The sequence below is a fragment of the Lutra lutra genome, chromosome 6, assembly GCF_902655055.1.
Source record: "Lutra lutra chromosome 6, mLutLut1.2, whole genome shotgun sequence".
NCBI lineage: Eukaryota > Metazoa > Chordata > Mammalia > Carnivora > Mustelidae > Lutra > Lutra lutra.
In genome coordinates, this window is record NC_062283.1 from 131,554,406 (window position 1) to 131,569,483 (window position 15,078).

The window sequence follows — 15,078 nt, forward strand, 5'->3', positions numbered from 1 at the left end:
GGCCACACCTCTGTGCACAGGTGCCCCTGGTAACTCTCTGTATCTTAACCTCTCTTCTTAGAAGGACACCAGCAGATGGCATTGGGGCCACACTAACAGCCTCATTTTAATGTGATCTGCTCTTTAAATACCGAATATAGCTCTTTAAATTTCCGAATATAGCCACATTCTGAGGTTAGACTGTTAAGGCTTCCATGTATGGATTCGGGGGACACATTTCGGCCCATGGGAGGCTTCTCGAGATGGTCTGTTTTGTCAGTACTCACCAGTCCCGTCGGAAACCCTTTCCCTGGGTGTGTGGCATCAGGGTGAGGATGACCAGATTCTCATTTCTTCTCCTTAGCTTCCCAGTCACTACACACTATTCTCCGGGAGGCCGCTGATTCCAGGCCCAAAGGCCCCTGGGAAGGACAGCCGGGCCGTTGGTTGTCCTGTCTGCTGAGATCTGCTGAGAAGCAGACAAGACAAGGAGGAATGGGAGAGAGATGGGAAAGAAGGGGGAAGGGAAGATTTTTTTTAAAAGGAGAGGAGAAGGACAAAGGGTAAAGCAGTGATGAGCTCAGAAGGGAGAAGCCCACTTGCCTTTGTTTCCAGAATCCCCGGAGATTCTAGCGCTAACCAGTCTAGAAAGCCAGACCCAGGCTTTGGAGCCAGACCCAGGCTACTTGGCTTAAGAGCGGCGTGGTTGTGGGTCAGTCACTTACATTCGTGGTGACTCTGTTCACTAGTTCACTCATTCTACAGAGTAAAGTACCACCTTTCAGACACTGTCCTAGGTATTATTTTCTTATTGGTAAAATGGGAATAATAATCCGCATTTACAGAGCAGTTGGGAGAATCCGAGATAAACACAGAGCGCAGCGTCTAGCATGTCATAAAGTACCCCCTGTGCGTCCCTCCTCATGCAAGTGTAAGCCTGTGACAGTCTGTGTTTGTTCACTTCTGAATCCCAGCACCTGAAAAATGGCTAAGACTCAGGGATATTTGAGGAAGGAAGAAAGACGGAGGAGACAGGAAGAGGCAAGCATGGCACACTGGCCATGACCATCATGGCTACCACCTGGGATACCCTGGGGCATCCTGAGAACAGAAGTCATGTCAGCACCAGATCCCAGAGCCACATCCCTTCCTTTCTTCCTCAGCAAGACTTCTGGGAATAGAAGACCGTAGGTTACTGGAAAGACTCTGGGTCAGCTTTAGCCTAGCCCATGAGACAACTGGAATTTCCCTTGACACTCTTCCAACTTCACCCCCACTTTAAGTCGCCCCTCATTTCTGATGCCAGGAGCTCTCTTGTCCCTCACAGGGTGCTAGGAAAGAGGGGTGAGAGAGGCCAGAGCTCTGAACTCCCCAACACTGTCCTCCCCAACACTTTACAAGGTTGGTCTCCTTCCTGATAATCCCAGAGATCAAGCGTGTGGAATTAGCCGATGAACGAATTCTCACTAGGGTGGGAATACACACGGCAGCTTGGCCTGACCCGTCCCAAGGGTCCTCACCCTGTAGCAGAGCCTGCGCGTTATCAAAGACAATCATTATGTGCAGCCCACCAAAACATAAAAACTAATCCTGAGCAGAATGTCTCACGAGACTTGTGACCGCCTGAACCCGTTTCCCTATAAGCCAGGCTATCGGTGCTGACCAGCATTTTTGGCTTGGCAGAGACAAGTGAAGAAATCCTGTCTTCTGTCTCACTGACTGCTCAATACCTTCAAACACTGCCGGGTATTGCCTATTATCACTTTTAATTTGACAGGAAATAATTTCCTGACACGTGGACCTCTCCCAAGAAACCACTCACACGAGCTGAGCTGAAAAACTGGAATACCGAGGGAACACCAGTCACACAGACCTTCGACGTCAGCCCCCTTCCTCCCACGCCCTCTTCTTTGGAAGAGAAACAGAGTTTGCCTTCCTTCTTCTCAGGGCAGAAATCACTAGAATGGGGATACAGCTGCTTCCAGTGCTGTCTTTCTAGCTAGACATTTGAAGGCCTGGATTTCTTGTATCTTAGCAAAGGATCTGGGGGTTCAAAGCAGGTCCCACCTGCTCCAACCTGGGCCCAAGGCTAAAGTGACAGCAGTCCCAGAGCAGAGGGAAGAGCCATTAGGAGGCCGGTCCCTGCTCCGTGTGAATCCCACACAGTAGCTAAACACAGAGCCAAGACAGGAAGAGACTCTGCTTCCTTTCCACAAACTGAAATTTGGGTTTCATGGGACATTTTTTGTGGTCTGTGGTTACTTCCACCTGCCGCGAGATTACTACTGATCACCCTGAGGAATGGCCTCCAGGAAACGGGCCTTCCCCTGGACACTCTCTTTTGTCTTCCTGATACAAAGGTGGCCAGGGGCTACAGAGCAGGGCGAGCACATTCTGGAAGTCTGGGGCAGAGAAGGAGAGCCAAGATCTGGAGTGGAGGAAGCCAGAAACCAGTCTGGAAAAGCCATCCAGTTCTTACAGCTCATATAGAAAAGAAACTTGATAGCAGTTTCCAGAACACTGACAGCAAGCCTAAACATGACATTGCCAATGAAGATTTGTGAAGTTGGGAGAAACTTTACTAAAACATAATCACGAAAAACAAATTTTGATCAGCCAGATTGGATGAAAAATGAAGCGTTTTTCTCTTTTCTTCATAAAAAAAGTTACAAAGTCATTGAGTGTGCAAGCAAAAAAACAGAAACCAAACCAAAAAGGAATAGTGTTATAAGGGCATTTCAAAGAACTAATGAAAATAGTATATTGTTTGAATTTTATAATGTCTGTGTTCTTTGTGATTTCTCATGCTAAATAAATACTCACTAATTATACCTAATTTTGTCATGTGTGCTTTTGTTTTTAAGAAGGCCGCCAAAATTAAGTAAGCTTTGGGCCCCACAAACCCTGGATGGAACCCTGGCAGGGAGTCACTAGAGAAACCGTTGGAACCCATCAGGAAGAAGTCAGCCATGTAACAACAGCAATGATGTTCTCCCTGCTGGAGCCCCAAACAGTGATTCCACATAAGAAAGGCAATCAAGCATGTAGACGCTTTGGTTCATAAGTAAGAGAGAGTTACGAAGTTAAAGGAAACATTCTCACTTGCACAGGCCAAGGTGAGCTGATACAATGTGAGTTGTGCCTTGGTAACTGGGACCTCCAGAGGAAGGCAAGATCCAGTATTAAGTGAACTTTGAACTTTGCCCCCTGGTTCTGGCTGGGCGCGGCTGGGGTGTTCCCCATGGGAACGGGGAGTCTGTCTCCTGCCAGGATGCTTGGAGGCAGGGGAGCTTCCCCAGCGACCTGGGTCAGAGGAAAGGAAAACTCCTTTTGAGCCGAATGAATGCTTTTAACCTCCGGAGTCTGCTTTGATAGCCCATTTTTCCTTGGCTTTCATTTTCTTCCTCTCTTTTCAAGTTATTTTATGTTTGGGGGAAATGAAACATCAACAAAAAGTCAGATCAACAGTGACCTGCACCTGCAGGTTGGGAGGGGGGCTGGAGTCCACGCTGGCCCTGGTGGGGACTGAGATTTTAACAGGGCCCCAGAGGTGGGGAGGCTCAGTGGGACAAAGGGCATGCCCTGTCCTCTGCCTATTTTTAGAATGTTTGCCAGTTTCTTTAGTAACAACTTTTTAAAGTATTATACAAGAAAATGAAATAAATGCTTATGTTTAAAAAAAAAAAAAAATCCCCTGCCTGCTCTTAGCAGGACCAGCAAACGGAGTCGGAGGCCTCAGGCAAGGGGCAACAACTGAGGCCACAAGGTCACCTTCCCCCAAGCCACCTGGAACTTCCAAGTTTCCCAGAGGACTTGGGGCCTGAAACTGCTTTTTTTTTTTTTTTTTAAGATTTTTATTTATTTATTTATTTATTTGACAGACAGAGATCACAAGTAGCCAGAGAGGCAGGCAGAGAGGAGGAAGCAGGCCCCCCGCCGAGCAGAGAGCCGATGCTAGGCTCGATCCCAGGACCCTGAGATCATGAGATCATGACCTGAGCCGAAGGCAGAGGCTTTAACCCACTGAGCCACCCAGCACCCCTGAAACTGCATTTTTAACAAAGTATCCATGCGCCTCTCTTACCCAGAATCTGTGAGCTGAGAGCAAGGGCCCTGGACCAGGCCATCCTTCTGTGAGGTACAGTGCCAGGATTTGAGGGCCCTCGTTCCTGGACCCTGCCCCTCTCAGGAGGCTCTTCTGGCTTGTTTGGAGCACCTCGGTTACAAGGGGCTCATTGGAAGGCCCTAGGAAGAAGGAGGGAGGCAGGCACCCAGCAGCAGCCACACAGCCAGCCTGGGGGCTGGGGCTGGAGCTGGGGGTGGAGTCCTGGAAGGACTGTCCTCAGTAGCTGTGGAGATCCAACACCACAGCTGTAGCTCTAGCACCCAAACCCCTGGGACTCCAGCTTTGGTGACTTCCTACTCAAGCTCACTTTGGGCCAGAAGACTTACAGCCTAGGAAATCTAAGATGTATCTAATACATTATTATTATTACTCCATGTTGGGAAGAGCGGCTGTCTAGTTTCTAGAGCCATGACCGGTGGTCTTGGTTTTTGTTTTGTTTTGTTGTTTTTTTACTGAAGTATGGTTGACACACAATGTTCTATTAGTTTCGGGTATACAACAGAGCGATGCCACAATTCTATACCTTAGTGCATGCTCGCCATCTATCACCACACAATGTTATTACAATAGGATTGACTTTTTATTAACCCCCATAACCCCCAAAGCACTTAACTTCCCTCTGTGTGGCAGAGTTACATGGTTAAAGAAACATTCTTACTTGGGGATGAATAGTGTACATTCATTTATAGGATTCGACCAGCTGTGATCCCAAAAGGAAGTTGAGACAGGATTGGATCTCTGAGCTTTGGGATAAGAGAGGCACCTGAACATTGGTTACAAATTCAGCATCCAGGCCCTGCCTCAGAGGTCCTGCTGCAGATCTGAGGAAGACCCTGGAAGTCTGTGCTTGAAGACGCCTCCGGGTGATTCTGGTGAAGGTGGCTGCTGACCTCACTTAGAGGCTTGCATGAGACTTAAAGTAGACTAAATTCACAGAAGTGCTCAGAATGGTACTTCATACATCACAAAATGCCGAATAAAACTTACCGTCACTCTCCTCCATTCTGGCCTAGATGTGGGGTGGCGGGGGAGATAGCCATGAACCAGATAAACGTGTTGCCTGCCCTCCAGACGTTGAGGATAAAGTGATGTGGAGAGCTGTGGGGTCAGGGGTTTTTGCCAAAGCCTAGTTTATAACTGGAGAAGCTTTTCTGGGCCACAACCAGGAGCTCCCTAGCTTTACCTGAGGTGACCATCTTGGCTCTAGAATTCATACAAAGCAAGATTCTAAGCGTCAATCTTGTCAGAAGGTGGGTAGGAGAGGTGACTTAATTCTTGTTTGCATGGCTCTGTGTGCAAGATTGAAAACGAGATGTCAGTTTCTCATCAAACACCAGCAATGGAAGGAGAGTCTGGTTCCCACATCTCGAGAGGAGGAAACCAGGCAGGAAGCTGCTGATCTACGGGGCATGGCACTGGGTCCTTTCACAGAAACCACATTACGTGATCCTCACAGCGACCTTGTCAAACGGGCTGTATCACTGCATTTTTTTTTTTTTGAGGATTTTATTTATTTATTTGAGAGAGAGCAGGAGAGAGCACAAGTTGGGGGGTGGTGGGCAGGGGGAGAGGGAGAAACAGACTCCCCACTGAGCAGGGAGCCCAATACAGGGCTTGATCCCAAGACCCCAAGATCCCAGGACCTCAAAGCAGATGAGGCATGCAGGCGCCCCTCACTGCATCTTTATATGTGAGAAAGCCAAGTCTCAGAGAGGGGGGCCCAAGCTTAGGTTTCCACAGCTAGAGAAATGGCAGCTGAGCCCAACTCCAAAACTGCCGTTCTTCCCGCACAAAATAGTAATCTATTAGTACATCTCATGAGCCAACTTGGATGCTCCAAGTTCTAAGTCTTCCTGCCCTCAGCTACTCTGGTTACCACTGCGCCAGGTGGTCCATTGCTTGAGGCTGACACCCCGCATCTATGACTCCCTATAGCACTACTAGACCTGGAGGGAGAGCCACGCCACAGGACGTGGTGGAGGATTCCTCAGCAGTCATCCCAGGGGCCAGGAGATGCAACCCAAAGGTGTGGGGCATTTAACTCCACAGGGGATGAACTTGGGCCAGCGAGGGATTGAGGCTCAGGAGAGACCCAGGAGATAAAGACCCCCTCCACACCCCCTGCTCTTGTCCAACAGACATCTCATGGGGCCAGCTAACAGCTGGGTCTCCTCTGAAGCCTTGGCCGGCACGCTAGCTCGCTGCCCCATACTAGCCTCCCCACCCTCCCCGCCTCACCCCGGCTGCCCCAAGGTTGCACTTCCTGACAAAGCATTAACATTTAAGCTTTTCTTCATGTTCTGCTTTCCAGGGAACCCAGGCTGAGATTCAAAAGGAGCAACGTTCAGATCGAATTCTCTCATTTAATCCTCATGACACCCACATACTATTATCACAGTGATACAGATACAGTAGCGTGTGTTGAAAGTCCCAAAGCTTTGGGAGCAGTGCCGCCCATGCATTTGCCTCCAGATCCCGCACCTGGGACCCTGCACCAGGGAGTGTATGTTCCTGACAGCCCTCCTCACCTACCTGGTCCTGCCTGTGCCTCACCTCTGGTTCGTATTTTCCACAGAAGGGAATGCTAGATGAGCGCCCTTAGCCATTCTCTCCATCTTAAAAAAGAATTAAATTGTAAGCGGTTCCCTTGTACTCCCAGCCTTCCTTGCAGCTAGGTACAGCCGTGTGCCTAAGCACTGGGAGCAGTCCCCGAAGAAGAATTAACGGGAATGGTTTCCAGAAGCTGCCCTCAGAGGGAGGGAGACTCCCTCTTCTCCCAAAGCTGGAATGCAGACATGGTCATTGGACTTAGAGCAACTCACACCATAAGAGGGAAGCTGAGTGTTGAGAGCAGCCATGTACAGAGATGAAGAAAGCCTTGGTGCCCATCCCCATGCCCACCATGACGGCCCGGGACTGCCCTGCTCAGCCTGGGATGTAAAAGAAATAAACTTTGAGTTAGTTTGTCTGCTCATCTCTCAATCTTTGCCTCCATACCCAAACTTACATCCCAATCTACTTTCCAGTAGGTAGTATGGCATGGCTGGATGGAAGCAGGCCTCTGGGTTAGATGGATCTGGGTTCAAATCCTGACCCCACCCAGGAGGATGTCTCTGATTCTTGTGTTCATCTTCTTTGACAGCCCGTTTGTAGACCTACTTAAGAGACAATCATTCATATATCACATGTCTTCAGCATGACCTGGGCTCAGTGGCTGAGCCCAGGGACTCAGACCGTTGTTGGGTCAAACTCCAGATCCGTATGTTCCAACTGTATTATTACCTTGGACAGGCTGCTCAACTTCTCTGTTCTTCCATTTCTTCATATGTAAATGAGGATGCTAATACTGGAGTTAAAGTTAAGGAAGATCACAGTCACCCGCTATGAATGCGGAGCAGACCGAGTTTCCTAAGACTTAAAAATCCTTGGCACGGAACTTGCTATATGATAAGAATTCAGTCAATGTTAGCCGTTGCTGCTGCTGATGATTATATTATTATCATCATCATTCCTATGTTGAGCACAAAGCCTGGTGCATAAGAGGCATCAGTAAACATTTTCAAAAGGATTGAATGAATGAAGATCTAAGCCATATTCTGTGGAGTGAAAGAAGCCGCAAAAATGAACCAAACAATCGAGGTGAGATGTTTCACCCCAGGCAAGATCAGTACCCATCAGTGTCCCTCAAAAAATGTGGCTCCTCAGTCCGCAGACCTTCACAAGCTTGAAATATGGGGGTGCGGTGTTGTTTATGCCAAACCAAAGCCTAGGCTATGATTCCATATGGAGCTCCCCAAATAATGGAACTCCCATACAGCCCTGGAGGACTGTTCATAAAATGCAAACATCCGGGCCACTTCTACTCCGGGTGTTGACTTGTGCTAGTTGGTGAAGCCACAGGAGTCTAAGATTGTAGTCATTCCAAAAATGGTGAGTGTAATTCTCACCCAGGAAGCCCTGGTTAGGGCAGCCCCAGCGAAGCATGGGGGCCAACTCCACACAGAATTCCTCCTCAGGGCTGCCCAGAATGAGCACCTGCCCCCCACTGGGCTGAAGGTGCCCTCCGCTTAGGAGAGGGGACCCAACCAGCCGCAGAGTACGGAGTCTGACTCCCTGGGTTTGCAGTCCACATCCCGGCTCCATGACCGGTTATGTGGTCAAGCTTCTCTCTCTGAAACTCGATTTGCTCATCTGTCAGATATAACAATCCGATCTACCTCACAGGGGGTTGTAAGAAATAAACGAAACAGTTCATGTCAAAAGTTTACAACGGCGCCTGGCACAGAGTTAGGCCACAATAAACACTGGCTATGATTTTTGCTATGATTTTATTTTCTGGCTGGGGCCTGCCAGCCGGACACGGTGGTCTGTGCTGCTGCCTCGAGCTTGGCCCTCCTTCCTGCCCTGCCCTCCCTCCAGCCCAACGACCCCGCAGACTCCTCACCAGACAGGGCCTCCCACCCCACTACCCTGGTGACCGCTGCCACTGGGAACACCTTTCCAAGTCTCACCCCTACATCCACTATGCCCCGTGATGTTTTTAAATTAAAAGTGAAGGAAAAGAAATCTTTCCAAGTCTTTTATAAATTAAACTTGAAGTAACAGTACAGCTGAGGCCAGCTGGGTGGGCTTTGGGTTTCCCTTCTCCCAATTCTTTCCCCTCAGAGAGATGGGGGGGGGGGTATTTCTGGGGAAATGATTTGCCACATGATCAAATGATTTGCCACATGATCCTTCTATGAGGGTGCTGGCAGGCAGGTGTGGAGGGCCCCAGGGGCACTGCCAGGCACTAGCTCCTGCACTCTGCTTGGCAACGGTTCTAGAGAAGGTTCTAGACAAGTTGTCCGTGCTCCACGGGGAGGCTCAGGAAGGGTACCCCTACCTTCAGCAGGCTCACGGGACTGCATAAGGCAGGGAAATACTGCCACCTGTTGATCATTCAGAAACCTTGTTTGAGCACCAACCAATTTCCATGCGCATGCACTTTGTAAAAATTAATCCAGCCTTTTTACTAGTGCTGAATACTTAGAAAATTCGGTATCTTACATTCTTGCTCCATGTGTCCATTTTTGCACAAATAACTGCAAATAGAGTTAAAAGTCACTTTTCACCAGTTCCCTATTGGAAAAGTCACCTCTGAATAAGCAGGTGACGATTGCATATACATCTCTGAAAGTTATGTAGGGTCAGAGGAGTAAAGGAGTCTCAAGCTTCAAGTTCAAGAGTCCCGGGCTCTGTTTTTGGATGACTACTGCTAGCTGTGGGGCCGGCCACGCCCCTTCCCCTGACAGGCCCTCGGGTAAGTGAGGAAAGTGGGGACTTCCAGCTCCAATCCCATAGGTTCTGGGTACCTAGTAACACCTAATGTGATAAGACATTTCAAGTGAATTTTAGGAAAATTATACTGCAGGAGTTCTACTTTAAGAAAATTAGTAGACAGGCTCTCTTTGAGGCCTCTGCAGGGTGTTGTTGCGAGATTGCAACAGTTCACTTGGCCTGTAGAAAAGAGGGGTCTCAAATCAAGAGGGTGACTGGGAGATGACTGTACATTCATTATCCCCACATTTATTGGAATGGTTCCCTCCCATCTTTTCCAACAGAAGGTGAGGTGTCCTCAAACCACCATTGGTTTGCTGCTGCCTCCAGGAGCCCAGATCTGCCCCCACACCACACACACACACACACAAACACACACACACACACACACACACACACACACACCCCAAGTGAAGGAACTGAGGCTTCCCCATGTGAAGAACCCCTGGGGCCAGAGAGCCCAGCACAGCTTGTGAGCAATGACCGGCAGCAAGCAGCAGCCCGCCCTACAGCGCCAGCCGCCCTGGGTCTGTGACTCTGGAGCTCTGAGGGTTTCCAGCACCTGGAAAAACAGGACCTTGCAAGTTGCACAGTCAGCCACAGAGATGGAAGAGCAAAGGGGGCTCCGAGGTACCTGTACAGCCCTGATGTGTTACATCTTAAACTAAAAATGTGACTACACATTTGCTAAAATAGGAAAATCAGTTGCAAATTACAGCAATCGAAAAAAAAAACCCTTTTATTGTAAAATCTTTGAGATGCTGCTTGTACTCATTAAGCACATGAGTTAGATCTAAAACGTGTTCACTTATTTCGTCTCACTCGTTCTCAGATGTCCGGCCTCAGAATCAGGCTTAGTTACTCCATGCCTTGGACCTGGGTGGTTAGAAGACCTTGTCAGCCTCGCCTGCCAACAGCAAATCTCTTCTTTCCGCAAAGGTCCCCTCGGCGATGACTTGAGAATCTGAGGCATATTCTCCCCGAAAAAGAGGCCCATTTTATAGTTTCTGATGTGAGAAACAAAGGCAGAAAAAAATTATTAAATTTCCTTACTGCCTACAGCCCTTTGACAAGTCCTTGAAACAGAGTGACATTCACCCTAAGGACTCAGCTGCCTTGATGTTAATACCTTGCTAAGGGCAAAAGGCAATCTTAGCCTGAGTTTCCCCCCCTCATAGGGTAGAACTACCCTATGCTATGGAGCATTGAATAGTATCCATGACAGAAAACTTATTATTTTAATACTCTGCAGAGGTTAACACCAAGTTGTTTTTCCCATACTCAGAGCCCTGAGGGTTGGGAGGGTCTCTCCTGGACTGCTGGCTGCAGAAACAATAGAAAGGCGAAGCATCGCTGACTTCTACAAGAGCAGGAGAGTAAGAGAAAAGTCTGGGGAGGAACACCAGAGAAGCAAGGAAAGATGATCTGGGGAGATGAGGCTGTAAAGGGAGCCCGAGGGCGAGGTGCGGGGGTGGATTTGCGGGGACACGCAATCCATCTCCAACTGAAATCACCCACCAGGGTGAGCATTCTTAGAAAAGCAGGCTGAGGGGCGCCTGGGTGGCTCAGTTGGTTAAGCGACTGCCTTCGGCTCAGGTTATGGATCCTGGAGTCCTGGGATCAAGTCCCACATCAGACTCCCTGCTGAGCAGGGAGTCTGCTTCTCCCCCTGACCTCTCTCCTCTCATGCTCTCTCTCGCTCTCTCAAATAAATAAATAAAATCATTAAAAAAAAAAAAAAAAGAAAGAAAGAAAAGAAAAGCAGGCTGAGCCCCAGGCGTGCGAATGGTCAGCAGTGTCCCTGTGCAGGGGTGAGCCCTCCAGCACACCCCCACCGCCTGCAGCTGGAGAGAGCTACCGCTCCAGGGAAAGAAGGTGCGGAGAGTCCCAGGGAGTCTGTGAAAAGATAATCATCGCCCCCAACCAGACCAGACCAGGGGCAGCCGCAGCCAATGGTGCACTTTGCTCTGGTCTTCCGCTTGCCTTGAGGCTTAGAGGGAGACAGCTCTCCTCCCCTAAAAAGATGTGAGGAAGCGAAATTATGTTTTCACCGCCCTGCTCACTTTCCTTCTTCTTCCCTAATCCTCACGTCCTGTCCCCATCCGCCCAGCTGCCAGCTGCCTTCCAGCTAATCTGCACATCCAGGAGGAGAGGCCCATCTGCTTCAACTAAGAATTCCCTACAAAGCAATTTGCATTTTATTAATGGGCCTAGAGAGACAGAGAAGCCTTCAAGAAATCAGCAGTCAGCGCAGGCCTGTGAGGGCAAAGGTCCAGTGGCCTCTTTGGGAGGGAGGGAGGGGGAAGTCTGGAGAAAGCCAGGCTCCGGTGATGGAAAAAACAGAAGCCCAGTACACTGGTGTCGGCCACTTAAAGAGGGTGGGGACCTTCTTGGAGGACAAAACAGGAGATAATGAGTTTCCATTTCAGCACAAAGTATATACTGATACAGAAAAAAGCCGCAGATGACAATCATTTGAAATGATACACCAGGGGCGCCTGGGTGGCTCAGTGGGTTAAGCTGCTGCCTTCGGCTCAGGTCATGATCCCAGGGTCCTGGGATCGAGCCCCGCATCGGGCTGTCTGCACAGCAGGGAGCCTGCTTCCCTTCCTCTCTCTCTGCCTGCCTCTCTGCCTACTTGTGATCTCTCTGTCAAATAAATAAATAAAATCTTTAAAAAAAAAAAAAAAGAAATGATACACCATCCTGGAATGTCCTATCATTGTCTGACTTGGTGACTTTGTTTTCTTTCCCTCTTAGATGCTACATATTTTATAGATTTATTTTTTTTTAATTAAACAGATCAACATAGAATTTCGCTTTTAGAATTACCTTTAAACTTCATTTTATGAGATATCCTGAGGCATTGAGGGAACAATTTGAAAATGACAGTAGGTTTTTGTTTTTTTTTTTTTAATGTTTGCACAAAACAAATTCATCAAAATTGACTTGGTTAAACAGAAACTTTAGCAGCAATGTGTTTATTGAAATGACCTCTACCCAGCGGTTTGTATGAATTCTAGATACGTTCACCTGGCCTATTTGTTCATTCATTTTTTACAAGTTTATTCCTTTATCTTCATATCCCACATCCAGTCTTCTTTAATCACGTTCACGTGCACAAACAAGGCAGTACCTTTCCTGTACGTATTTTTGGAAATCTGTGTTCTTCTAAAATGTATGTTGTTTTATTTATATGGATGAGACGGCATGCTGAAGCTCACTGTCTTCGTGACTTTTTTCCCTGGGCATTGGGTTTTTGGGGTCCGGCTAGGCTACTTTCTCAGTAGCCAGGTGGCAAAGGACCGAGGCAGAGCCCCATCTCATTCAGCACTGTCTTCCTTATCAGGAAGTTTCCAACTCTCTGTCCCCACAAACTATTCTGTGAGGAGCAGTCTCCTTAAGGACCGGGGGAGAGTTTCTCTGCCTAACGCTCAGGACACAATCGATGGGTCATTGCAAGATGCATATGCCACATTTTTCTAAGTAGGACCAGAAAACTTACTGCTCTTTCCAGAAGGATTTGAATGAATCATTCCTTCCCTTGAGTGGCACCTAAGGGTTCCTACATCCTTACAAATACCTGGCATTATCTAACTTCATATTTTTGCCAGGCTCATGAGTAGAAATTAACATCTCATTGTTGCTTCAGTTTCCATTGTCCGATTGCTGATTATCTGAAGGATCTCTTCACCTGCGTTACACAGGATTGTGCAATTAGCTGCTGGGGTAGGTAGAAATGGCAGACCCTATCCTTTGCTCCTTTTTTCTATTAGGGCTTCTGTCATTTTATTCTTTATTTGCAGGAGGTTCTTGTGTGCCTAGGTCCCAGCTCCTTTGTTTGCTGCTTGTTGTTTCTTTGTTTTGTAATGTGATTTGTGCTTTCAAAGTTTTGTTGAATAATTCTTTCCCTGTTTCTGGGTCACTGAAGTAACTCTTGTATTTTTCTTGGATTAACTCTGTACTTTTATCTTTTCTATTTTGGGTTTTAGTTCCTCTCCAGCCCCCTGGTGATGTGGTGTCCAGTAGGATCCAGTTGTGTTTTTCTCTATATAGTGAATCAGATTTCCCATTTGTACTAAACAATCTCTCCCTCCCTCACTGACCTGTGGTGTCACCTGTATACTGTTCGTTCACATGCAGCTTGGATTTGCCTCTGAGCTACCCTGTTGATCCATCTGTCTGTTCTTACTCCAAAACCACACTTAAAATAAGTAATAATGGCTTGGTAGTGTGTCAGAATCTACGAGGATTAGCCCCCTCCCTGTCTTTATTCTTCTTTTTTAAGGCAGATTAGTCATGAATCTTTATTCTTTCATATAAATGTTAGAGTAAATTAACCAAGTTCCTTAAAAAAAAAATCCAACTTGAATATAGATTAAAATCACGTTTGATTTATAGCTTACTTTGAGGAATAATTGACATCTTGATAGTATCTTATCATGCCATCCAAGAGTTGGACTCTCTCGTCTTTCACTGACATATTTTAGGGTGTTCATAGCAGTTTAAAAGTTTTCTCCTCAGAATTATTATATAGTTTTGATCAAGTGAATTTCTGGATAATTTATAGTTTTTTTGTTTTTATTATAAATTATCTTAATTCTGATTATATAATGTAAAAGATACTATTAATATTTACAGGTCGATCTTAGCCAGCACATTGCTAAATGTATTACTGTTCATAATTTATAATTCCTGTTGCTTTTTCTAGAAAGACCATTGAAAATAAAAGACTACTCTTCCCTTTCAATCTTTACACATATTTTTTCCTTTCTTTCAAATATTATCCAGGACCTCTAATCGTCCGTAAGGTAATATTAAGGGGTATCTGTAATAGCAGGAGTAGAGTTTATTAGTATGTAAAGGGCATTATTGTTCTGATCTCTATCTTAAAGGAGCCACAGCTAAACTTTTCCTGTTAGGTGTAAGTGTGTATCTGCGAGAAGATGTTGGTACATAAGCTTTATCGACTTAAGAAATTCCTTTCTATTCCTAACTTGATAAGAGTTTTTATCATAAATAGGTATTAATCCTTTCCGAAAGCCTTTCCTGCAAAGATTAAGATAATTATATAATTCTCCTTTATATGTGTAGAATGTGGGGAATTACATTGATTAATTTTCTGATGCTGAGCCAACCTTTCATATCTGGGATAATTCTTTGTTTTAATGTATTATTTTTTTTAAGTTTTTATTCATTTGTCAAAGAAAGAGAGAGAGAGAGAGAGAGCACAAGCATGGGGAACGGCAGAGGCAGAAGGAGAAGCAGGCTCCCTGCTGAGCAGGGAGCCCGACACGGGGCTCGATCCCAGGACCCTGAGATCATGACCTGAGCCAAAGGCAGACAGTTAACCAACTGAGCCACCCAGGTGTCCCTTGATGTATTATTTTTTTAAAATAAACTCATGTATTCAGTCAGTATTTTACTCTCTGCTTATATATCTACATTCATAAATGAAACGAATCTAGAATTTTCTTTAACTTTCTTTGGAATCAAAGTGATACTAGATTCATAAAATGACCTGGGCAGCTTTTGTTCTTCCTCTTTATTGATACAACCGGTACAACTGCGCAAGATAAGAGTATCTATTCCTTGAAATCTTGGTGAAATTCACCTGTAAGTCTGTCTGAGCCCAGGATATAGGGAGAGATGGGTCT